General features: G+C 37.3%; 1 protein-coding gene across 1 annotated transcript in view; it reads left to right on the top strand.

Moving 5' to 3' along the window:
• Positions 1–25,396, top strand: part of UTRN (utrophin) — a 603,735-nt gene that overhangs the window by 340,819 nt on the left and 237,520 nt on the right.

The following is a 25,396-nucleotide window of genomic DNA, read 5'->3' as shown; positions in this document are numbered from 1 at the left end:
TTTATTCATTTATTTTGGTAGTTTCTTGTCCAAAGACCGTTGCGCCCATGAATCTGTATAACTTAAAAGGTCAGAGATAAACTGGAAGAGATTGAAATGGGAACAAGGACTGATGAAATACCCTTACTTTAGAGTGACCTCGTTTTGTTTTATTTGGGACTGTCTCAGCATTAGCATTGAAATCCTCTTGCTCTGAGAAACCCTTCAGTTCCAGATAACGCAGGATGGTCAATCACTCTACTACCTTCTAACACAAATCTTGTGTTCCCCAGATTTCACTTTTATCTCTCCACATTAATGTTGTGATGGTTAGTTTTATGTGTCAACTTGATTAGGCCATGGTAGATGTTTTATGAAGTTATTTTATTTTATTTTATTATTTTGTTATTACTATTATACTTTAAGTTCTAGGGTACATGTACACAATGTGCAGGTTTGATAGGTATACATGTGCCATGTTGGTTTGCTGCACCCATCAACTCATCATTTACATTAGGTGTTTCTCCAAATGCAATCCCTCCCCCAGCCCCCCACCCCCAGAAAGGCCCCAGTGTGTGATGTTCCCCGCCCTGTGTCCAAGTGATCTCATTGTTCAGTTCCCACCTATGAGTGAGAACATGCAGTGTTTGGTTTTCTGTCCTTGTGATAGTTTGCTGAGAATGATGGTTTCCAGCTTCATCCATGTCCCTGCAAAGGACATGAACTCATCCTTTTTTATGACTTTTATGCAATTATTTTTTAGAGATGAGATTAACATTTAAATCGGTCAACTTCTAGTAAAGCAGATTATCCTCAATAATGTGGATGGGTCTCATCCAATCAGCTGAAGGCCTTAATAGAAAAAGACTGACCTCCCCAGAAGAAAAGGGAATCCTACTAGCAGATGGCCTTTGGACTTGAAGAGCAGCTCTTCACTGGGTCTCCAGTCTGCTGGCTTATTCTGCAGAATTCAGATTTGTCAAGCCTTTGCAGTCATGTGAGCAAATTTCCTAAAATAAATCTCATCAGCAAGGTAGTGGAATAGGAGTTCTCTGGCCTCATTCTGTGTTCCGCCCTTCCCCGCCCCCCCTCCCCCCCACCGAATTCAACTAACAACTATCATCAGACAATAATACCATTGTGAATATCCCAGAACTTGAGACATCCACTTGATCACAGAACTGAGAAAAGCTGTGACTGAACAATAAGCAAAACAGTTTTATTTGGCTGTACCACCCCTTCCCCAAGCTGGCATACACAGAGAATTTCCCTAGACCCATGGTTTCTACAGTGGGAAAAGTGAATTGGATGAGGATATTCCATTTGCTCACCATTTTGGGACCCTTTGCCTGAGGGAGATGTGTGAAAGACATGAAAAAGTTATTGTGTGGCTATTTTAGAAAGTACTTGAGATAGGTTTTATGTCAGACATCCACACACGACCTCTGCCTCTATATGCTTTGCCAGTTCCAATTTGTCTGGGTCTGAGAAGAGTAATTTCATCTTGGTATCTGCAACTTTGATACTACAAAGCAAAAACCTATAGTAGTTGCACAAAGTATAAAAAGAAAGGATTCAAAACATATAACCAAAGAAAACCAGAAAACCATAAAGGAAGACAGTAGAGAGGAAGAAGGAAACAAAGGATCTAAATTAGCAATCAAATTCCAAAATGGCAGTAGCAATTCTTACCTATCAGTAACTACCTTGAATGTAAATGGATTAAATTCTTCGATGAAATAACAAAGACTGGCTCAATGGATGGGGAAAGAAAGAATAGATTAAATTCTCTAACATTAAAAAACATAGAGTAGCCAAATGGATTAAAGAAATAGTAAGATCTAACCACATGTTGCCTACTACAGACTTGCTTTCCTAATTAAGATGTACACAGAAAGGGAAGGGGTGAAAAAAGATATTTCGCACACATGGAATCCCAAAGAGAGCCAGGGGAGCTATACTTATATTAGACAAAATAGATATAAAGTCAAAAACCATAAAACATACAAAGGAGGCTATCACATAATGATAAAAGTATTAATTCATAGACATAATTGTAAATGCATATGAATGTAACATCAGAGCACCTAAATATATAAAGCAATTATTAAATGATCTGAAGGGATATGTAGAGTGCAATGCTAAGATAGCAAGGTACCACAATATCCCACTCTGAACAGTGGACAGATTATCTATACAGAAAATCAATACTTTGGACTTGAATTGCATTATAGACCAAATAGACCTAACAGCACATTCCATTCTAAAGCAACAGAATACACGTTTTTCTCAAGTGAACATAAAATAATCTCCAGAAAAGATCAGATGTTAGGCGACAAAATAAATCTTAACAAATTTAAGAGTATTGAAATCATGTCAAGTGTCCTTTCAGATCACAGTGGGATAAAACCAGAAATCAATAACAGGAGAAATCTTGGCAAATACATGAATATGTGGAAATTAAACAATATGCTACTAAACAGTCATTGGGTCACAGAAAAAATTAGAATGAAATTTTAAAATGCCTTGAGACAAAGAAAAACGGAAGCACAACATACCAAAACTTATGGGATGCAGCCAAAGTAGCAGAAAGGGGGAAATTTATGGCAATAAATGCCTATATCAAGAAAGAAGAAATAGTATGAATAAACAATCTAATGTTACACCTCAAGGAACAATAAAAAGAAGAACAAACTAATCTGAAAGTGACCAGAAGGAAGGAAAGAACAAATATCAGAGCCAAAATAAATGGAGTAGAGACTAGAAAAATAAAAGAAAAAATTCAACAAAATTAAGAGATACTTTTTTGAAAAGATAAACAAAATCAACAGAACATTAGCTAGACTAAGTAAGAAAATAAAAAGACCCAAAGAAGTAAATATCAGAAATGAAAAAGGAGACATTACAATTGATACTCCCAAAATACAAAGGATCATAAGAAACTGAACAATTATACAGTAACTAACTGAATAACATAGAAGAAATGAGTAAGTTTTTAGACACACAAAATCTACCAAGATTAATCATGAAGTAGAAAACTTGAACAGACCAATAATAAGTAAGGAGATTGAATCAGTAATAAAAATTCTCCCACCAAAGAAAAGCCCAGAATTGGATGACTCCTCTGCTGAAATCTACCAAATATTAATGAAGAACTAATACTAATTCTTCTGAACTTTTCCGGAAAATCAAAGTAGAGGGAATACTTCTGAACTAATTTTACAAAGCTAGCAATGCAAAAGCTAGACAAGGCCCAGCGCCATGGCTCACGCCTGTAATCTCAGCACTTTGGGAGGCTGAGCCACCTAAGGTCTGGAGTTTGAGACCAGCCTGGCCAACATGGTGAAACCCTGTCTTCTACTAAAAATACAAAAATTAGCCGGGCATGGTGGCAGGCACCTATAATCCCAGCTATTCAGGAGGCTGAGGTAGGAGAATCACTTGAACCTGGGAGGCAGAGTTTGCAGTGAGCTGAGATTGTGCTATTGTACTCCAACTTAGGGGAAAAGAGCGAGACTCTGTCTCAAACAAAACAAAACAAAAACAAACAAAAAATCTATAGGGCAATCTCCATAATGAACACAGGTGAAAAAACCCTCAACAGACTATTAACAAACCAAATTAAGGAGCACATAAAAAGAGTCATTCACCGTGATCATTGGAATTTATCCCAGGATGGAAGGATGGTCCAACATATGCAAATCAATAAATGTGATACATCACATTAACAAAGTGAATTACAAAAACCATATGATTATCACAATAAATGCAGAAAAAGCATTAGAAGCAGTCGATCAAATTCAACACCCTTTCATAATAAAAACTCCCAACATATTAGCTGTAGAGGGAATGTATCTCAACACAGTAAGGGATATATAGACAAACATTTAGCTAACATCATTCCCAGTGGTAAGAAGTTGAAAGCTTTTCCTCTAAGATCGGGGCAAGACAGCGATGCCCACTATCACAGCTTCTGTTCGGCATAGTAATGGAAGTCCTAGCCAGAGCAATTAGGCAACAGAAAGAAATTAAAGGCATTCTTATAGGAATGGAAGAAATGAAATTTTCTCCATTTGCGGATGACTTGATCTTCTCTATAGAGAACCCTAATGATTCTACCAAAAAACTTAGGACCGATAAGTTTAATAAAGTTGCAGGATGCAATGTCATCATATAAAAATCAGCATTGTTTTCTTGTACCTATGACAAATTATCCAAATAGAAAATTAAATAAACAATCCCATTTATAATAGCAACAACAACAACAAAATACTTAGGTTAAATTTAAATAAAGAGGTAAATAACCTATATATTGACAGCTATAAAACACTGGTGAAGAAAAATTAAAGAAAACAGAAATAAATGGAAATACATTCTTTGTTAATGGATTAGAAGACTTCATATTGTGAAAATTTCCTTACTACCCAGTGTGATCTACAGATTTAACACAATCCTTGTTAAAATCCCAGTGTCACTTTTTACAGAAATAGAAAATAATCCTCAAATTTATATGAAACTACAAATGATCCTAAATAGCTAAAACAAATCTTGAGCAAGCAAACAAAAAACAAAGCCAGAAGCATAATGCTCCTTGATTATAAAACATGTTATAAAGAGACTGTAATGAGAACAGCATAGTACTGCCATAAAATTGGCATACAATTCCACATTGATCAATGGAACAAGATAGAAAACCCACAAATAAATCTACACATTTGTGGTCAACTGATTTTTGACAAAGGTGCCAGGAACACACAGTGGGCAAAGGACAGTTTATTCAATGCATAGTGTTGGGTAAACTGGATATCCACATGTAAAAGAATGAAAGTAGACCCTTATCTTACACCATAGGCAAAAATCAACTTCAAATCGATTTAAGCGTTTGCTTAAATATAAGACCTGACACTGTAAAATTCCTGGAAGAAAACATAGGGAAAAAGCTTCCTGACATTGGGTAAGGCAACGATTTTTTTTAATATGACTGCTCACAAGCAACAAAAGCAAAAATAGATAAATGGGATTGAATCAAACTAAAAAGTTTCTGCACAGCAAAGGAAGCCATCAAAGTGGAGAGACAACCTACAGAAGGGGAGAGAATATTTGCAAACCATACCTCTGATAAGGTATTAGTAGCCAACATATATAAGCACTCAACTCAGCAAGAAAACAAATAAACTGATTTAAAAATTGATAAAGTATCTAAACAGACATTTCCCAAAAGAAGATGTAAAAATGATCAACAGGTACATGAAAAAATGCGTAGCATCACGAATTATTTGGGAAATGCAAGTCAAAACCACAGTGAGATATTACCTCACCCCAGTTAGAATGGCTGTTGTCAAAAACATGAAAGATAATTGGTGTTGGAGAAGATACAGAGAAAAGGAAAAGAACTTATATATTGTGAGTGGGAATGTAAATTAGTACAGCCATTATGTCAAATGGTATGAAGGTTCTTAGAAAAGTAAAAATAGAACTACATACACCCAAGTAATCCCACTTCTGGGTCTTTATATACAAAGAAACTGCAATCGGTGTTAAAGGGATATTTGCACCCTCATGTTCATTGTAGCATTATTCACAACAGCCAAGATATGGAAACAACAACAAAACGTCCATTAACAGATGAATGGATGAAGAAAATGTGGTATATCACCATAATAGTATGCTATTTATCCTTTACAAATGGGGGAAATCCTGTCATTTGTAATAACATGAATGAGCCTGGCAGTCATGTAAAGAGATTAAAGCCATTTGTCAAGAATGATAAATACTGTCTGATTAAAAATGACCTGATCCTGATTGTGGTGGTGGTCCCACTACGGTATAGATTTGCCACAACTCATCAAATTGTGTACTTAAAATTTTGTTTTAAATTAATTGTACTTCAATAAAGCTGACAAGAACCCCCTCCCCAAAGAAAACTGAGGAAGGAACTTATAAAAAGTAGTAATACGATTCTCTTGTATTTTGTAAAATTAAATAGGTATATACATGCATTAAAATATATTCTAATGCATGTATGCAAACATACACATTTCAAACACTATTTTCTTTAATCTGACTTTTTCCGTACTAAAAGTACCCATCAGATTGCCATTGATTTCTTCTTTCCTCCTCTCACCTGTGACTGTAGGAAAGAATGATTCTCTCATTATGAGTCAGAGCCTTTTTATTCCTTTTCTGAATTTTTGGTAACGACTCAACACTGAAGTCTTCTCCGCAGCTTGGTTTACCTGTCATTAATTTTACCAATTGTTGCAGGTATAGTCTGAAAGAATAGGTATAATGCTGGTATGTAATGCTTTTTCCTGCTTCTAAAAGGTGCTGTGGGGAGGTATTGAGTGAGATTCGTGGTGGTAAACAAGAATATAAATTCAAATGTTATCTTAAAACAGAAACAGTAGAGCACAGAGAAAAGATCCAACTGATTCTAGAAAGAGCAAATGAAGGAGAAACATGAGTGAAAAGAGTGGCTACCAAATTATAGGAAAAAATACAAGAGTCCCAGGACCTTCCCCCAGTGACAGATTCCTGGGAAGGTTTCCAGTGAATTTTCGAACCTAACCACTAGGTTAAATACATCCTTTTAGTCTCAGCTCATCTTCCTAATTAAGTACAAATTCTAAAATAATTGTAAGGTTTTCTCAGATATATGATGGATTACATGTCAGTTGCATATTCTTCAAGCAAAGTAAATGAATGAATGAACAATCGGATTGATAAACAAAAGGAGCTAGGTATTCCCTGAACATTGCCAGCTTCCTTTGGCCTGTGGTGCTTCCATTACCAGCAGCACTTCAGTTAGAATGATCTCTATGAATTAACTTGTAAATGAGAAAGTTGAATATGCTTTTGCACAGTGGTGTTAAATATGTGGATGAATAAATTCTTTCTTGCACCCTGGGCTGTGGAGTCTGTGTAGGGTTGGAAGTATAGGCTTTTTCTAAGTTGTTCTCCTCTCAGGAAAGTTATTTACATGATAATTAAAGAAGTTCAGAAGCAATTTCTGACCTTAAACAAAAATAACTTCTAGCTTTCCGTGTATGAATCTTTAAGAAACCCTGAACATTTCGAAGACACAAATTAGAGTATAGTCTAAATAACAGACCCCCTCTTTCCTGATGTTCATTTATAAGGTATAAAATATTTGACAGAAAAGTTGAGATACAGAAAAGATACTAAATTTCATGAAACATTGTTATGAATCAATCACAGACATTTTAGTTTATTTAAAAGTTTGTTTGTAACTATTCAGAAATACTTAAATTGAAAGAATGTCCACAAAGCACTAGATCTATAGTTTGAGTGGAGAGTCAGTATTATATATTATAAAATGATATACTTCTCAATGGCGCAGCTTCCTAGAAGTCATTTCCTATATTAGTTGGCATTAATCATTATTCAGTTTCATACATGATTGGACATGATCTTTTAATTTTGAGCCTTCATAAATATGATTTCCTCTGTCTGTTTAGACTGTTCTCTTTAGGCGTCCACTTGTCTAACTTCAGTTGCCATCTCAGGCATTACTTCTGGGAAGCCTATCTCACTGCCTTTCCCTTTAGACACCTGGACTAGGAGTTTCTCTGTGCTCATATGATACCCTTTCCTGTCCTGTCTTTTTCGTTCAGTTAGTTTCTGAATCCTTTAGCTCAAACCAGAACATTGTAAGTCATGCTTGATTGCTCATTTTTTCACCTACCCTATGTATTCCTATTTGGTGCACCTCAGCTAGCACATTGGTCTCTGCTTCCAAAGTATATTCTTAATCATCTGTCTCTCTTCATTTTCATGGTAAATCCGTCAAAGCCATGCCATTTTATCCAGACAAATGGAATAGCCATCTAAGTGTTCTTTTTGCTTCTAGGATTAATGTTCCTCTAGCCTACTCAGCAGCCCCAGTGATCTTATAGAAACATAACCCAAGCCATGTCAGTTCTCTGCTTAAAACAACCCAAAGGCTCTCATTACACTTATAATAAAATCTAAACCCCTTACCCTGCCCTACCCGGTCCTGCATGATCAGGCAGGGCCATTTGTCTCTCTGACATTTAAAAAATTTTTTTTTTTTTTTTTTTTTTTTTTGAGAAGGAGTCTCGCTCTGTCACCCAGGCTGGAGTGCAGTGGCCAGATCTCAGCTCACTGCAAACTCCGCCTCCCGGGTTTACGCCATTCTCCTGCCTCAGCCTCCCGAGTAGCTGGGACTACAGGCGCCCGCCACCTCGCCCGGCTAGTTTTTTGTATTTTTTTTAGTAGAGACGGGGTTTCACCGTGTTAGCCAGGATGGTCTCGATCTCCTGACCTCGTGATCCGCCCGCCTCGGCCTCCCAAAGTGCTGGGATTACAGGCTTGAGCCACCGCGCCCGGCCTAAAAAATTTTTAAACATCACTCCTGTCCCCTGGCCCACTGTATTTGTCTCTTTTCTCTTCCTTGTACATACCAAGCATTCCTACTACAGGATCTTTGTACTAGTGTCTCATTATCCTGAAACAGTTTTCACTGATCTCCATGTTGTAACTCCTTCTCGGCAGTAGCATTGGACCCTAAGAATGTACAATGTTTTATACTGTGTTTAATTCAGTTACTCTGAATTAGATAATCAGTGGGCCTTAACAGCATATAGGTGAAATCTTGCATAATTTAACAAGTATTGATTCTGAACTATTGTTAAATAATTCACACAGTTAACTGTAATTACCATTATTGCTTAAAAACTACTTAATAAAGCAGGGTTTGTAGCTGGAATTTAAAGACAATTTGTTGAATACCTTTAATTTATAGAAATGGATAATAAAGATGAGAGAAATAATTGTTAGCAAATCTTTTGGATTAAGGCACAAGCCATTATAATTTGCAGTAGCAAGCCTTGTAATGCTAACGACAAATATGAGTCAGTTTGTTTCCTATGTACTCATGGATCAGTGGTTACTTCGGAAATTTGTGTTTTGTCTGATAGGTTTTTTTTTTTTTTTTTTTTTAAAGTCGTTTTTTAAAAAAGATTTTGAAAATAAAGGTGAATTTCACACAATCTAAGATTAACTAAAGTGAACATCTTTGGTAGCCTTTTACTTTGATTTTTATCTATATTATTATAGTTATTTAATATCCTCTAAAAATTCCCAGAATGGCTTACCACTTCCTTTTCAAGAAAAGAATTCTTTAGTCTCCCCAAATCCTATGCCCACAGGCTCATTGTACAGTCTCTCTGAAGTCTATGCCAGTTCCGCTCTTATAAATTGTGAGCCTGTGTTCGTCGTGCCAGGTTCTATTCCAGGCGCAGGTGGGCATCAGTGCAGCCAGCCCGCCATAGCGTTCTACCACCTGGTGTAGAAATCTGTTAGGAATACGGGAAGACTATTTGTGGCCTTTATTGACTATTCTTTTGCCTTTGAATCTGTGAGCAGAAATCTATTATTGAATAAAGTCCCATGAATTCAATTCAAACGCTGCATTATTGATTTTCAAGCAGAACTCGTGCCATAATACTGTTATACTGTAGTTGGTTACATTCAGGGTCAATAGAAATGACCTCTTGAGATATCAGTGGATAATTTTCACTGGGATCAGTCAGGAATGTGTTCTGTATTCCATCTGTCTGCACATTGTGAGTTCTTAATGATTTGATGCCACTTTTGGCTGAATTATATCCACCATGCCATCATTCTGGTGAGCAAAAAGAGAAGCATTCTATATTATACAAATGATATGTCTAGAAACATAAACTAAGAATGTTTTTAATCACCCACTGGCCTACCCATCCAATCCCTGCTATCAATTAACTATTCTGAAACCATCATCATGATTTCACATGATATTTCCTCTATTTAAAGTAGTATAACTGTAAGTCACCTCAATTTGGTATCCAGGTTTGTATTTGGCAATCAATTCCTCTTGGCAGCCTCAGCAAGTTATATTTCTTAATACTAGACCTGCTGTGGTTATGTTTATGGAGACCAGAACTATGAGTATTGATTTATATTTGCTTTGAACATCTTCCAGTCTAAAGTCATTGTGGCTGTGCTTTGTTGATGAACTGTAGGAGATTGCCCTTGGGTTTGCATTGAGTGAACTTGGTCCCTGTTCTTCTTCAGATCATTTCAGGAGAGCTGAGGTGGACTTCTCTTTAGGAAAGTGTTCTTTTTATTCAGCTCTTCGTAAATGTCCATCAGTCTTGCTCTGCATAACCAAGTTGTTGACGCATGATCACCTTGCATTGAATAAATTGCAAGAGCTACTGTTCTACTGGGGAGTATCCTTGCAGGGGAGCATAATCTCAAATTTACTGCCACCCACTCAGTACCATGCAGAGCTTGCTTGGTAGTTCAGGGAGGATTGTTTGAAATATGCAGTTCAACTATTTTTCCAGATAATCAAAAAATCCATCCCTCGATTTAGCAGAACATTGAGAAATCCTTTACTTTGACTGTATCATATTGTTTCTCTAAAAGCTTGCTTTGATTAAGTTGCACCTGGGTGTTTAAAAAGAGAATACATGTGAGTGCTAATGCACTTACATTGTAATTCAGAAGATGGACCTTTTTTGTAAACTAAATTAAAAGGTACAGAGACCATTCAGAGAAGCCATCTGTCACTATTTGAAAGTTCTAATTAGGGTCATAATTTTTAATGTCATTGTCATACATTGGAAAATGGAAGCTTCGGGATATCCACTGGGGGTAAATTTGGAAATTTATTCAGCTGAAATTTTTTCTTTCAATTTAAAAAATTATATTTATTTTTTATTGATGATATTACTAAGTACAGCGCTTCCTCGAGTGTATTCCTTAATAAATATTTCTTCAATTTGTATGAATACTTTGCCACAAACCAGTCTTTAGCTTGACATTTGAATTTAATCTTCCATGTATTAATTAGGCATCTACAAAACACATACCTATTAATTAAACATGCACTAACTGTACTTTGGTTACAGACTAAAAGACTTTAGAGTTGGTTTTCAAAATCTATTTGCTTCAAAGAATCTTAGTAGTCGATAGTTAATCAAGAAACTTTAAAAAAAGAGCCCCATTTTAATTTTATTTATCCATCTAGCTATTCATTTATTTGACAGGTATTTATTTTTGTGCCTACTATGTATTTGGCACAATGATAACCTTTTCCCAGGTCTTTTACTCTGTTATTATTGTTTAAAGTTTGGAAACTAAAATACTCTATATTATATGTTATATTAGTTAAAGCTAAGCATGGTGCTGTATCATTAAACACAACAATAACAGCCAAATAAAGTTAGAACACACCAAATACATTTTATTTACATGCAAATATTTAAAATGATATATTTAGGTATAATATTTAACAACTTTTATGTTCCTTGCATCAGAATTTGTATTCTTTCAAGAAGAGCCTTTTTAAAGATAAGGATTAAATTGACCACGCATAACTTCGATGTGATTAAACTATTTGATCTTTTCAATAGAATCATTTGTTTTTGTTGACACTTAGCAAATAACCCATTATGTTAGATATAATTTCTTTGTGATCATAGTAAGTTTAGAGTCATAGATGACTACCTCGAGGTCTTAGTAGCGTATTATTAATTTGCTATCTATGTGATTAAATAAGCACAACAAAATTCATTTCAAATTGGTCGATAAACACATTTTAATATTGTGCCAATAGACTCGTCAGTTTTTGGGGCTATCATTATTAATTTTTAAATCAATATGTAGTAGTATGACCACAATGTCATATTCATTAGTAAAGTACAGCTGTTTTTTATGTCATCAGGATTACTTGGCATTTAAGCCGTGCCTTCTACTTTAAATGATGCCATTATCCTTTGAGGACTCTGCCTATCAATGTGGTCAATCTAGAAATGCAACTCTTTATAGAATGAAGCAGAATAGCTACTTACTGAAGCAGAATACACCTTTACAACCTCTTAAACCAGAATATGGGAGAAGCCCAATTTACCTTTAAAACTTTTGGGTGTCTACATGAAAAAAGGTGTTGATGTGCCTTGTGAAATTTCTCAACGGTGAATACATTTTTTATTCTGTGTGATTTATTTCTGGAGATTTCCATTAATCTTTGTGAAGTTGCTGTGAAATTTGGTTGAGTTTGTCAAAATGTGCCAAAAACGTGAAGTATTCCAGTTCTACTAATTTTCTAACACAAAGTTAGATGGACAAAGTTAGATGACACAGGAGAAGACAAAGTTAGATGGACCCCATCAAAGAGAAGAGGACTCAAAAATGATGCCTTAATATTTGCCCCCATTTTGAAAGTGAAATTTTGTGAATTTCTATTGCAATTGAGTTAGAAAAAAGGAAGCATTTTAAAACCAGGTGGGTAACTCAACACTAGACCACCCAGGAAGGCATTCCTTCTGTAATAGGAAAGGTCTTTAAACCTAGAGTACAGCATCCCATGTAATGTGTAAGTGTGGGTATTTCTGGACCTCTCTCCCAGATATCCAGTGTGTCTACGTGAATGTGTCTCTCTTTATCTTTTCTGTTAACTATGTAAATGGAGAGTTATGTATTGGATTCCTCTTGCATCACTTTAGATGCCTTCTGTTTATATTGAACCTGGCTTATTTGAAGTTAGCTTGTAAATTTGATGAGATCATTGTGATGGCCATGATTGCAGAATGGAAAATGTCACTACTGTGTGCCAGTTTGTTTAAATCGTTTTAAAGTACCCACCTGTGCTGCTAAACTCTTCGTTTGCATTTTATTGGCTAATATGTTTTTGCTCCAGAGCCGGTTCCTTTAAGTCTGATGCCTGGGTAAATTAATCGGGGTGTACGTGCCATTGCCCTTTTAGCTTCTGCTCCTGTTCTAATAAAGGCTCCATCTGCTTAATTGCTAAACCTACAGGTCTTTCTTATTTCAAAAAATCACTTTTAAAAAAAGTATAGCTTCTTAAGAGAAAGAAGAACGAGAACTCTTGAAAAATGTATTATTTTGGAGATGTTAAATTTCTGCCATCACTGTGCTGAGATGTATGTAGTCAATGAGAAATAACATCCAAGATAATACTGGTTTTCTTACTGCTTTTTTTCCATCTCTTGCACATCTCTATGTCTGTATTTCATGAAAACCTACCTCCTCTAATAGAGGTGTGGTGAGCTGGTACAAGACAGCTCTGGGGATTTACCTGTTATAGACAAACTCTTTACTTTTTTTCTTTTTGATCCTGCTGCCTTCTTGGTGATATTACTATGAGAATGAGGAGGGAAGTAAGGATTATTATAAAGCGAAATAACGACTTTGAGATCTGAAACACTGAGGGAGAAGAAGGAAAAGAAGAGACATGGTAAGGATTCTAAGGAGGCATGAAATGGGTTTGATGTCTGGGATTCCCATTCTTTCTGTCCACAGCATACTGAAGTTGGTCAGGTGTAAGTGAGGAGACGCTTGCATAGTAAGAGCAGCTCCAGTGCGGTGTTAGTAGGGTTAATGATTGGTTGTATGATTTCCAGCATTGGATCTAAGGGTATCATGAAGTCAGACCGTAACCTTGGACAAACTAACCTCTTTGGGCCCCAGTCTCTCCATCTATAAAATGAGAGTAATTAATAGTGGTATTACCTCTTAAGGTTGTTTTGAGGATTAAGTGAACTATTACAGGTAAAGTGCTTAGAAAAATGCCTATTTGTAATATTCGTTTTTACTAATAACTATTATTAGGAGTGGGAATAGCAATTTCAGTGAGTTAGAACACATTTATTATGAACCATTTTAGAGAACAATAGTTGTTTTATTGCTAATGTGAACAAACCATACTCTGTATGACACTTTTTTTGGTTCTCCAGAGAAACCACGTATTTTTTCTGACTCTGTACCTCTCCTTTTGCTTGGATGGCTTTCTTCTAGAAAGTTTTACTGATCCTTCAGGGCCCACATCAAATATTATCTTATCAGTGAATTGTCTCTCAACCCTTTCAGAAAGAATGAGTTTACGCCCTATCTTGAGCTCCCGTAGCACTTAATGACTATTTTTAATCTAGCACTTATCTCACCATGATGCAATTCTCATCTCATGTTTGTGTATTCTCTCCTTGATGGGAATGCAGAGTCTTCTCATAGTTTTAATAATCAACATATGTAGCCTGTGTATGTGAATCAGGTGGATGTTGCTGATACTTGATTAGGAAAGGCATAGTGATTCTCATCGTGTTCACCAGTCAGACTCTCCTTATACCTCAATCACTGCCATATCTTTTACCTTGAATATGAGACCCCCAGTATAAGAGTATAATAAGTATCTGATTCATTTCCTAGTAATGCTCAAGGGAATTGTTAAGCTGATCTGTTTGGTTTATGGAAAAGATGTTTATTCTTCTTATGCCTTCTCTTTTTATCTCCTTTGCCTCTTCCTTTTGTCCTTTTCCATCTCCTCTTCCTTTTTTTCCTCCTTTTTCTTCCTTCTCTCTCTACTTCTCCTTTTTTTGGTTATAGTTTATTTAAAGCTCTTGCTTATTTTTGCTCAACCTTAGTATAAATAGATCTTCATTGTATTCATGACATGTTTTATCACATTCTTCATGAAATTTTAATAAAGAGTTGAATATTTTCTATTACTTATACATATTTATAATGTTACTTTTCTCAAATATACCATTGAATCAGTGTTTTATCTTACAATAGATGGTATTTTTTTTTTTTTTTTTTTTTTTTTGGAGACAGAGTCTTGCTGTGTCACCCAGGCTGTGGTGCACGATCTTGGCTCACTGCCACCTCCGCCTCCCAGGTTCGTGCAATTCTCCTGCCTCAGCCACCCAAGTAGCTGGGATTACAGGCACATGCCACCGCACCCAGCTAATTTTTGTATTTTCGTTAGAGATGGAGTTTTACCATGCTGGCCAGGCTGGTGTCTAACTCCTGACCTCAAGTGATCTGCCCGCCTCAGCCTCCCAAAGTGCTGGGATTACAGGTGTGAGCCACTGTGCCAGGCTAGATGGTATCTTATAATCAAGAAAAGATATAAGTATTATTATGACATCAAAGTTAAGAATAATAGCCATTTATATATTTGTGGGATCATGTGATAAGAAAAATATACTGGTTTATTATTTTAGATGGATTAATAATGTGTCTTTTCTGATATTTTTACAGGTACATTAGAAATCATCTGTATTGTAATGTTGTTTTACTTTATCCAAGGGGAAATAAAACATGAACATTTATAGACTTTTACTTATAAATGGATTTTTAAAGTATGTTTTCTCACAAAGAGGAAATTTAGCTCTAGAAAACAGGAAAGGATTGTAGGAACTCCCATCTGCATTGGAAAGTGACTGTCACTCTCCTATTGGACAGTGATGGTTGTGGATGATACCTGTTTCATTCTGGATCACCTTTGTTTTTAAAATGAGACAAAACTAATTAACAGAAAAGCAAGACTGTTGGCAACTCCACTGATATTAGTATAGAGACAGTGTTAGTAATATGACATTTTAAAGAAATACAATGGCAGTTCTCCCAATCAGCCAGATTTCTTACAGAAAATTATAAAGGAATCTCTTAGATAACTTATTTTCCCACTGGTGTTACTTTATCAGCCTAAGTAGTAGCTCTGTAAATAGAGGACTGAACACTTGAGTTTGGGTCCTGATTTTGTGATTAGCTGCGTGAATCGGGTCAAGTCATTTAGATTCTCTTGGCCTCAATTTCTTCATCTGTAATATGAGAAAGGTTGCAATAATTGATTTAACAATATATTTTATCAATCATAATAGAAATATTAGTGATGCCAGTGAAGCTTATGTATATAAATTAGTTTTTTCAATCATTTAAGGAACTTAGATATAAAATACACCTTTAATTCACCTTTGGAAATTTTTTACAAGGTGTTTTATTTGCAAATGACAGTGATAGCAAGAGTTAATGTTTAAGGCTATTTTGTAAATGACCTTAAATGATTCTAAGTACTTGTTACTCTTAACTACGTTGTTTCATTCATACATTGAAATAGATCCCCTTTGGAACACTGGCAGAGATTGCCTTTAATTTCATTATGGCACACAGAATTTAGTGAAGAAAAGTGGTAGTCCTCTTTCAGATAGGTTACTAAGTCAGCTGTTTGGAAGTCTTGGTGTAAAAATGTCTTAGAGCTTTGTAAGTTACCGCGATAGAAAATGTATTTAATTTTAATATTTCTAATTCACTATTTGCTTTGTTGGTGTTTAGATTTCAGTGCTTAAAAAATTATTTGTGGAATTTTTTCCCTTCATTCAACAACAAGTTCTATAGCCCATCCTGGGAAAATTATCCTGCAGTGATAGGGGACTGAAAGATAGGAAGATGGAAAATACATGATACCCTTAATAATTTTTTAATTTTGAATTTTGGAATTTTGGAGAGCAGACAAAACTATATCTCTGGGGCAATAAAAGAAGACAAGTAGAATAAAGTAATCTTCGAGAGATAGGAACAAAGTCTTACAATAATTCAGAACTGGGAGATTATTTCTATTTGGGAAAATTGTCCACCAGGTAAATGTTTTGTGCTGGGTTCCTAAAGGTAGAAATGGTGGGAAAGAAAGAAAATGGCACTGAGGGCAGAGGGGACAGCTTGATTAGTGGCTTGGGAATGGAATGAAGCCAGTGTTGCCAAGTAGTGTCTGTTAAAAGGAGCATGTTGGGAAAATGAGGACAGAAAGATAAAATTAGGTCAGATAATACAGGGTTTGAATTCTTGTCAAAGAATGTGAACTTAGTCTAGATTTGAGGATATTACTGAAGGTTTTTGAGCAAGGGAGGGCATTTCTGTGCTTTAAAAAGATTAAAAATCTGACGGTCCCGGGTGCGCGGTGGCTCAAGCTGTCAATCCCACACTTTGGGAGGCCGAGAACGGGCTGATCACGAGGTCAGGAATCGAGACATCCTTGCTAACACGTGAAACCCCGTCTCTACTAAAATACAAAAACTAGCCGGGCGAGGTCTCTGCGCCTGTTGTCACAGCTACTACTCGGGAGGCTGAGGCAGGAGAATGGCGGAAACCCGTGAGGCGGAGCTGCAGGAGCTGGATCTGGCCACTGCACCTCCAGTCCGGGCGCAGAGCGAGACTCCGCCGCAACAAAAAAAAAAAAAATAAAAAATAAAAAAATAAAAAAAAATAAAAAGATTAATCTGACCACAAATTATAACGTAATACAGAAAAGTAATAGGTGGAAAGAAGAGGGAGACCAAGCATGATGACAATAAGACCTTAGACAAGAGTCAGCCAACAACCAAAGAATGGAAATGTCACTAGAAATGGAAAAACAGAAGTAGATATGGGCAGTTTGAATTGGTAGAAAATAGCCACGAATACCTGGTTATCATGGGTGTGTGAGAGGAGAGGGAACAATTGGAGATGCTTCCAAAATTTTAGTTCAGAAGATCAGAAGGGTGGCCAGGGACCATTACCAGGAAAAGTGAAGTGAGGATAAGGTTGGCTGGGGCTAGGCAGAAGGGGCAATGGGAAGGAGATGAGGAGTTTCTTTTTGGCTTCATTGACATCTTGGCAGCCAAGTCAGCTCTCCAGCTAGAAATGTGCAGCAGGCAGTGGTGATATAGTACTAAGATGGGATAGAAAGTCAGGTCTTTACAAGAGCATTTGAGTAAATAGCCCTAGAAACTTAAATTAAAAATCAATGCTTGATGAGGCAGTCAGTCTAGATCGTTTTTGACAGTGAAATCAAATACCGTGAATACACTGAGGGAGTAATGAGACTCAGAGATTTCTTTTTAGAAAAGAGAGCAGAATATGTTTTCTCTCTGAGGGCAGAGTCAGAAGAGAGGACAAGATGAACAATATAAGAGAGGAAAATAATGCTTCTGAAATTCCATTTCACTTTCCACAGCAGTGGCTAAAATGGAAATTAAGGCACTCTAATAGCTACTAGCTATTGAATTATTAGATTGGCAGTAAAGGCCCTAATGAAGTACTTTCATTAGGAAGAAAATATCCACATGTTTGGAAGAAATAGTATGATGCCCCCTGGAAAGAAACCAGTGAATGTGATGTTTCAGTTGTGGAGCAGCCACAGCAGGCTTCCATAATCCTAGGTCAGCAATGAATTAACAGAGTCAATTTCTTGTTAAAATAACTGTCTTTTGCCTTCATCAAATATTTTGGATACCCTTACTGGCTACCAGTCTTATGGAAAGCTATGTAATTATACTATTTTGAGTTAGATTTTTATGGTTTATGCTTTCCAGGGAAATTTGATAGGATAATCTTTTTGTGAGGTATTTATCTGTATATTTGATTCCTTAACTTACCTGTGACTTCTTGACTTTGTTGATTTTCAGAATTAAAAACTTGAAAGAATTTTGTCTATTTTGGCTTATAAAGAATACTGGTTTAAAATCACAACCATTAGAATTCATTTAGATTTTTCAAAGGAAGTGGTTGAAAAGCCAGAGTACTGAGATAAGTTGGTGCTATGTTCAGTGAGAAGCTGGCAAATTTATGAAGGAATGTACTAATGCAAATACTTATGAATTGATTTCCTCTACATATTTTCCCTGGGACCCCTTAGTCGTCTATTACTTATTAGAACCTTTACCTTCTGTGCCGTAGAAGTAAACCTAAAGCACAGCCTTACTAAGATTATTTTTGCTTTCATGGGGCCAATTGAATATATTTCATCTTCCTTTATGTGACAAAAACAATTGAGAAACATCAAATTACATTTAATTGTTCTGAAAACATAAAACTAGAGATTTTATAAAGCCTTGTTCTATGCTTGAAGGAAAAAAAAAATTCTGACTGAAAAGTTTCTGTTGACACTGGACGGAGAAAACAATTTTCTTTCAGACAATATTTCTATAGCTGTATCACAGAAATTAGGGCCTGACAGTGACCAGTAGTTTATTTTATTGCCTCAAACTTTCAAAGAAAGCAAATATGGACTTTTGTATAGTTATTAATTAAAAATATGTTAAGCAGTGGTGGGTGTTTATTTAAATAATTCATGCAATCTTGATGTACATTTTTAAACTAGTCTATTATCTCTCACCTTTTCAGTTTGTTTACTGTGGTACTGCAAAAATTATTTCAACAAATATCTGAAAAACTCTCCTTATCACAGGTTCAGTAATAAGTAGTTTGTTATCCCAAGTGTGGCTTTCAGAAACATCTGCAGGTTTTCTGGGCACAAAGTATCACTCCCACCTCCTTTAAATCAGTTTCCCTCCTGCAGCTGATCAAGGGCCAGACTAGAGAAGAACTCAAATGACATTCCTACCTTAAATGTGAATCTACTTTCCTCCCTGCCTTTCTGCGCTTCTCCAATTCTACTCCACTTTCATGAGTTAAAAATAATTCCTCTTTTAAGACTGAAAAATCAGTTGATTTGCTGACAGTGGGTTTGCACACGGCCACAGCTGCCTACAGGCCACTGCGCTTCCCCCAGCACTGAGGTTGTTGCCTCTGTAGCAAGTTTGTGTTGTGGCTTTTCTTAGACACAAAGCACAGTCTGCATTTGTGTTAGTGCATGTCTCTCTCTCTCTCTCTTTTTTTTTTTTTTTTTTTTTTTGAGGCAGAGTCTCGCTCTGTCGCCCTGACTGGAGTGCAGTGGCCAGATCTCAGCTCACTGCAAGCTCCGCCTCCCGGGTTTACGCCATTCTCCTGCCTCAGCCTCCCGTCCTGCATGTCTCTTTTAGGCATTTCAGTTTGCAGCTCTGGTTTATATCTTATGTCTTTGTAGATCATTGAGAAATAAGATTTGATCTATACAAATAAAACACTGACCTAGTTTTAGGCCCCATTCAGTAATCTTTTCCCCCACCTATGTGTCTGTGTGTGTGTGTGTGTGTGTGTGTGTGTGTCGGCTGGTTGGAGGTTAGGAGGCTGGGGAGGAGCATGGCACAGGGGGAGGATGAATGGGATGGGGGATGGGGTGGGGTAGGATTGGGGGAGAGTTGTCTCCAAGAGGAAGATGTTGGGTACAGTTGTGCTTTGCACAAGGGCATTGCATCTAAATGATGTCATTCCCATTGTAAAGGCCAAAGCATTGTCAAAGGGAGTAATAGCTGCTACAGTCATTTATCAGTTTACTTTCTGTTTCTTCAAATGATTTCAGATAAAAGGCATTTTGAATAATATTGATAACCCTTATCTTTCTGTCTTTGAATTCATTGCTCTACTTGGTTACTCTGACTATAAATATCTTTTTGAAAACAGTGGTAAAATATACAAAATAAGGCATTTTCACCATTTTAAGTGTATAAATCAGTGGCATTAGAAACATTTACAGTGGTGCAACTATCACCATTAGCCATCTCTGGAATTTTTTTTATTATCTGAAACAAAAACTCTGTTCCCATTAAACAGTAATTCCTCACTTCCTCCTTCCCTCCATCCCCTGGTAATGGCCACTCTACTTTCTGTACCTATGAATTTGACTACTCTTAGTACCTCATACAAGTGGAATTATACAATATTTGTCTTTTTGTGACTGGCTTGTTTCACTTAGCATAATGTCCTGAAGATTCATCCAGGTTGTAGCACGTTTCCACATTTCTTTCCTTTTTTTTTTTTTTTTTTGAGATGGAGTCTGGCTCTGTCACCCAGGCTGGAGTGCAGTGGCGTGATCTCAGCTTACTACAACCTCCATCTCCCGGGTTCAAGCGATTCTTCTGCCTCAGCCTCCTGAGTAGCTGGGATTATGGGTGCACACCACCACTCCCAGCTAATTTTTTGTATTTTTGGTAGAGACGGGGTTTCACCACGTTGGTCAGGCTGGTCTCGAACTCCTGACCTCGTGATCCACCTACCTCAGCCTCCCAAAGTGCTGGGATTACAGATGAGTCACCTCACCTGGCCAATTGTCTTCCTTTTTAAGGCTAATTATTATGTATATATCACATTTTGCTTATCTCTTTATCATCTATGGGACTTGGGTTGTTTAGACTTCTTGGCTATTGTGAATAATGCTGCTATGAACATTGGTATACAAGTATCCGTTTGAGTCTCTGCTTTCATTTCTTTGGGCTCTGTGTAAACATGACGTTTTAATCAGATATTTTATTCATCTCTCAAAGCTTTTGTTCCAGTGTTCACTTCCTTCGAAAAATCTGTTTGCATATAATATTCTTTTATTATTGTACTCCTGAGAGGAGGGTGTTAGCCCCCCTTTTTTTGAAATGTATGCAGAACTCCAGTGCTTAAAACTTGCACCAGAAACCATTGGTTTCTGTCCCATAAGAATTCCACTGAAGTGCTTCTCTTTGGAAGCCCTTCTGAGCTGTTAAAACTGTGTTTCTTTAGAACTTCCAACATTTTCAGCTTTTCCTTGACTTTTTCTCTAATAGACATGCTTTTGTTAAAACTCCTTCATTCTGAGTTGTTCTCTGAACTGGATTTCGTGGCTTACTAACTCATATCCTAAATAGAATCATCCAAAAGAATACATGGAAACATTCTGTTGATTCCATTTTGGTTGGTATGTGACTATTAAGGGTTCTTACAGTATGGTGAATCTCAGATTCCTCAGAGGGCTCCCTGAGGCTGAGGATCATAGATCTGATGATTCACAACTCTCATCTCTTTGGGATACAATCGTCATTGTTACAGAATTAAACTGCCTGGGGAGACAGGCGGTTCTGGAGTTGAGGACTGGTTTAACTGATCAGGGCATTTAACCCATTTGGACATTGTACCTGTAAAATATGACAAATCTTTGGGCCGGAGGAATAAGGTTCTGCAACTGTTAAATTTGATTAATGATTACCATGTATATGGAAAATTGGTTATTACATTGGTAGCTCTCTTTATGAAATTTTCTTTTATTCTGAGTGTGGCCAATAGCAGTACTTATCCACATTCTTGAAAATCTTTCCCGTTGACCATGACGTACAAATCTTCATTGCTTACCTTGAATCTTAATATCATGCGCAAGCAAAGTGTTAGCATATTTGCTTATTTGCTCTTACTTATTTTTCAGAAGGAGCTACATATTCTTAGTTTAAAAAAAAGCAAAAAGGACGTGTGGTAAAAAATCTAGTGTACTGCATCCTAAATGATGCATCATGACCATAGACTGTCATTGCACTTGCAAGAGGCAGCCACTTATACCAGTTTCTTGAGTGTTCTTCCAGAGATAACTTGTTGTATTGTCTTTTATTTTAAAGTGTGGCATACATACAAAACAGTATATAAAACATACATGGACAGCATGAAGAATCATAATTAAAAGAATCAGTATTCCAAGTCGTTGCTGATCCTTGGAAGCTGTCTGTGCCTCCTTGATCAGATCCCCCTTCTTCTCTCAAAAAGTAACCTCTATTCTGAGTCTTGTGATTCCATGTCCAGCAAGGAAGCAGGGATGTTGCATCCTATATGCCTAAGTGTTTAAGTCTAGAGACTAATTCCTTTAAGCATGGTTGGATTGTTCCTGGTGCTTTTGAACTCCAATGTAGATGTTTTCATGTAATCATTGTGCTCTCATCTGAGCTGAAACTTTGCTTCTGCTTTAGCTATGGCATGATTTAGATATGTGAAAGATAATTCCATCCCTAAGACACCTTTGTAATTTAATTTATTTGTGTCATTTTAGGCATATTCCATACCTGCTAATACCTGCTAATGTAGAATGGAGATCTAGAATTTGCAAGACAGTTTAAAAATTTTTAAAGCATTCAAAAGTGGCATTCTGGACAGGTGCCGTGGCTCATGCCTGTAATCCTGGCACTTTGGGAGGCTGAGGTGGGTGGATCATGAGGTCAGGAGATTCAGATTCTCCTGGCTAACATGGTGAAACCCTGTCTCTACTAAAGATACAAAAAAAAAAAAATTAGCCAGGCGTGGTGGCAGGCGCCTGTGGTCCCAGCTACTCGGCAGGCTGAGGCAGGAGAATGGTGTGACCCCAGGAGGTGGAGCTTGCAGTGAGCCGAGATCGCGCCACTGCACTCTAGCCTGGGCGACAGAGTGAGACTCCATCTCAGAATAAATAAATAAATAAATAAAAAATAAAGTGGCATTCTGATTGGGAGTTACTAAACATATATATTATGGGAAGAATTAACATTCAAAAAGAGAGCTTTGTCTTGTTAATTTTCATGCTTTGCTGAGGGCCTGTGTATTAGCCTGTTCCCATCCTGCTAATAAGGATATACCTGACACTGGGTAATTTATTTATTTATTTATTTATTTATTTATTTATTTTATTTTTTTGAGACGGAGTCTCGCTCTGTCGCCCAGGCTGGAGTGCAGTGGCCAGATCTCAGCTCACTGCAAGCTCTGCCTCCCGGGTTTACGCCATTCTCCTGCCTCAGCCTCCGGAGTAGCTGGGACTACAGGCGCCCACCACCGCCTGGCTAGTTTTTTGTATTTTTTAGTAGAGACGGGGTTTCACCGTGTTAGCCAGGATGGTCTCAATCTCCTGACCTCGTGATCTGCCCGTCTCGGCCTCCCAAAGTACTGGGATTACAGGCTTGAGCCACCGCGCCCGGCCGACACTGGGTAATTTATAAAGGGAAGAGGTTTAATTGATTTACGGTTCCACATGGCTGGGGAGGCCTCACAATCGTGGTGGAAGGCAAAGGAGGCGCAAAGTCACGTCTTGCATGGCGGCAGGCCAGAGAGTGTGTGAGGGGAACTCCCCTGCATAAAACCATCAGATCTCATGAGACTTATTCACTATTATGAGAACATGGGAGAAAAACCTTCTCCCGTGGTTCAGTTACCTCCTACAACACGTGGGGATTATTGCAATTCAAGGTGAGATTTGGGTGGGGACACAGAGTCAAACCATATCATCCTGATACAAAACAAGTCATTAATAAATATTTATTGACTAGAATTGAGCTGGAGAGTTTGTTATATGCATATTTAAGTTACTCTGCATACCATTAATATGTTTCCTCGGTTTGTAGGCCTGAAGATTAGGCTCGAGTTCAGTATTTATCTGCTTATGTGTCCTGTGCTGCAGCTGTCACCTCCTTGTCCCTCATTCAGCCCTGATCTTTTGCAATAACCACCCAAGAGACTTTTCAGATTTTTTTTTTCATCTGTATGTAGAAGAAACCAAGAAGAAAGAAGATACTTTTATTATTTTGGTTTTGGTTCTTCTCTCTTCCCTGCTTTGCCTTTTCTTCCTACATGCAGTGGTATTAGTGCTCATGTCCCCTGACCTCAGTTGAGGCAAAGCAGAGGGTTTCATATCAGTTGTGGTGGAAAGACCCTTCTCTCTCCTTGTCTATAGCTGAACCTGCTAAGTGATATTCCCTTCTAGTATGAGGATGGAGGACAAGGTTTTTTTTTTTTTTTTTTTTCCCTGAGACAGAGCCTCGCTCTGTTGCCCAGGCTGGAGTGCAATGGCACGATCTCCACTCACTGCAAGCTCCATCCCCTGGGTTCATGCCATTCTCCTGCCTCAGCCTGCCGAGTAGCTGGGACTGCAGGTGCCCACCACCAAGCCCAGCTAATTTTTTTGTGTTTTTAGTAGAGATGGGGTTTCACAGTGTTCGCCAGGATGGTCTCAATCTCCTGACCTCGTGATCCGCCCATGGTTTTGAGATTGCATTACTAAAGATAAAACCAAAAGAGAGAGAGAGAGAGAGAGAGAGAGAGGAGAGAGAGAGAGAGAGAGAGAGAGTATAACTATTCTTTTGAGGATGACATGGAACTATTCCTGAGTAACCTCCTGTTTGGCATTCATTTATTTCACCTGGCCAACTCCAGCAGTGCTGATCTTAGGATATCTTATTGTATAGCTTATATTCCAAATATTGGAGGAAAGAGAGGGAGTTTGGAAAGAAATTGTAGTTTAGAGAAGTTTTAAAATACTCTTGGCTCATCATTCTTTAAATTCCAAAAATGACTAATTTGTAGGGATACATAATTAAGGAAGAAAATATTTTGTGAGGGAAAGCAGTGGCAGGGAGTGCTGAGAGCTTGGCATATGTATTGGAAAATTGTGGTAACTTAACAGGTAATCAAGGATGTTGAGAGAGGTGCTTGTCATGATTTCAAATGAGCGTAGAGTATTTTATTTCATATTGTCTACTGTGGATCAATTCTCCTCTAGTTTACTTCTTTTCACATTTCTTATTTGGGAGGGATTGGGCTCTATCTTCTATTTCCTTCCATTAAAAAAATGTTTTACAAGTTATTCCACTTGGCATTGGGAATACAATAATACCACACTTCACTGAGGCATACTAATGCTCTGAAAAGAAAGGAAAAGAAGGAAAATTAATTTAGAGGGAGTGGAGGTTAAATTTTCCATGGTGAAGAAATTCTGACCTTTTCTGAGTAATCATAAAAGACTGACATTGCTACCCTTTAGATGTTAAGAAAAAGTCTTTCAGATACCTTGGCTTGTAAGGGACCTGGGAAGCACCAGGGTCCATCAAAAATGTGAAGACATTTATTAGAACGTGCATATCCGAAAGCTTTCTGAATTCTGTGGGGACCACATAGCTTTTAGATGATCTTGAGGGAACCAAAGTTG

The sequence above is a fragment of the Rhinopithecus roxellana genome, chromosome 4, assembly GCF_007565055.1.
Source record: "Rhinopithecus roxellana isolate Shanxi Qingling chromosome 4, ASM756505v1, whole genome shotgun sequence".
NCBI lineage: Eukaryota > Metazoa > Chordata > Mammalia > Primates > Cercopithecidae > Rhinopithecus > Rhinopithecus roxellana.
This window is presented reverse-complemented; position numbering and strand designations above follow the sequence as displayed.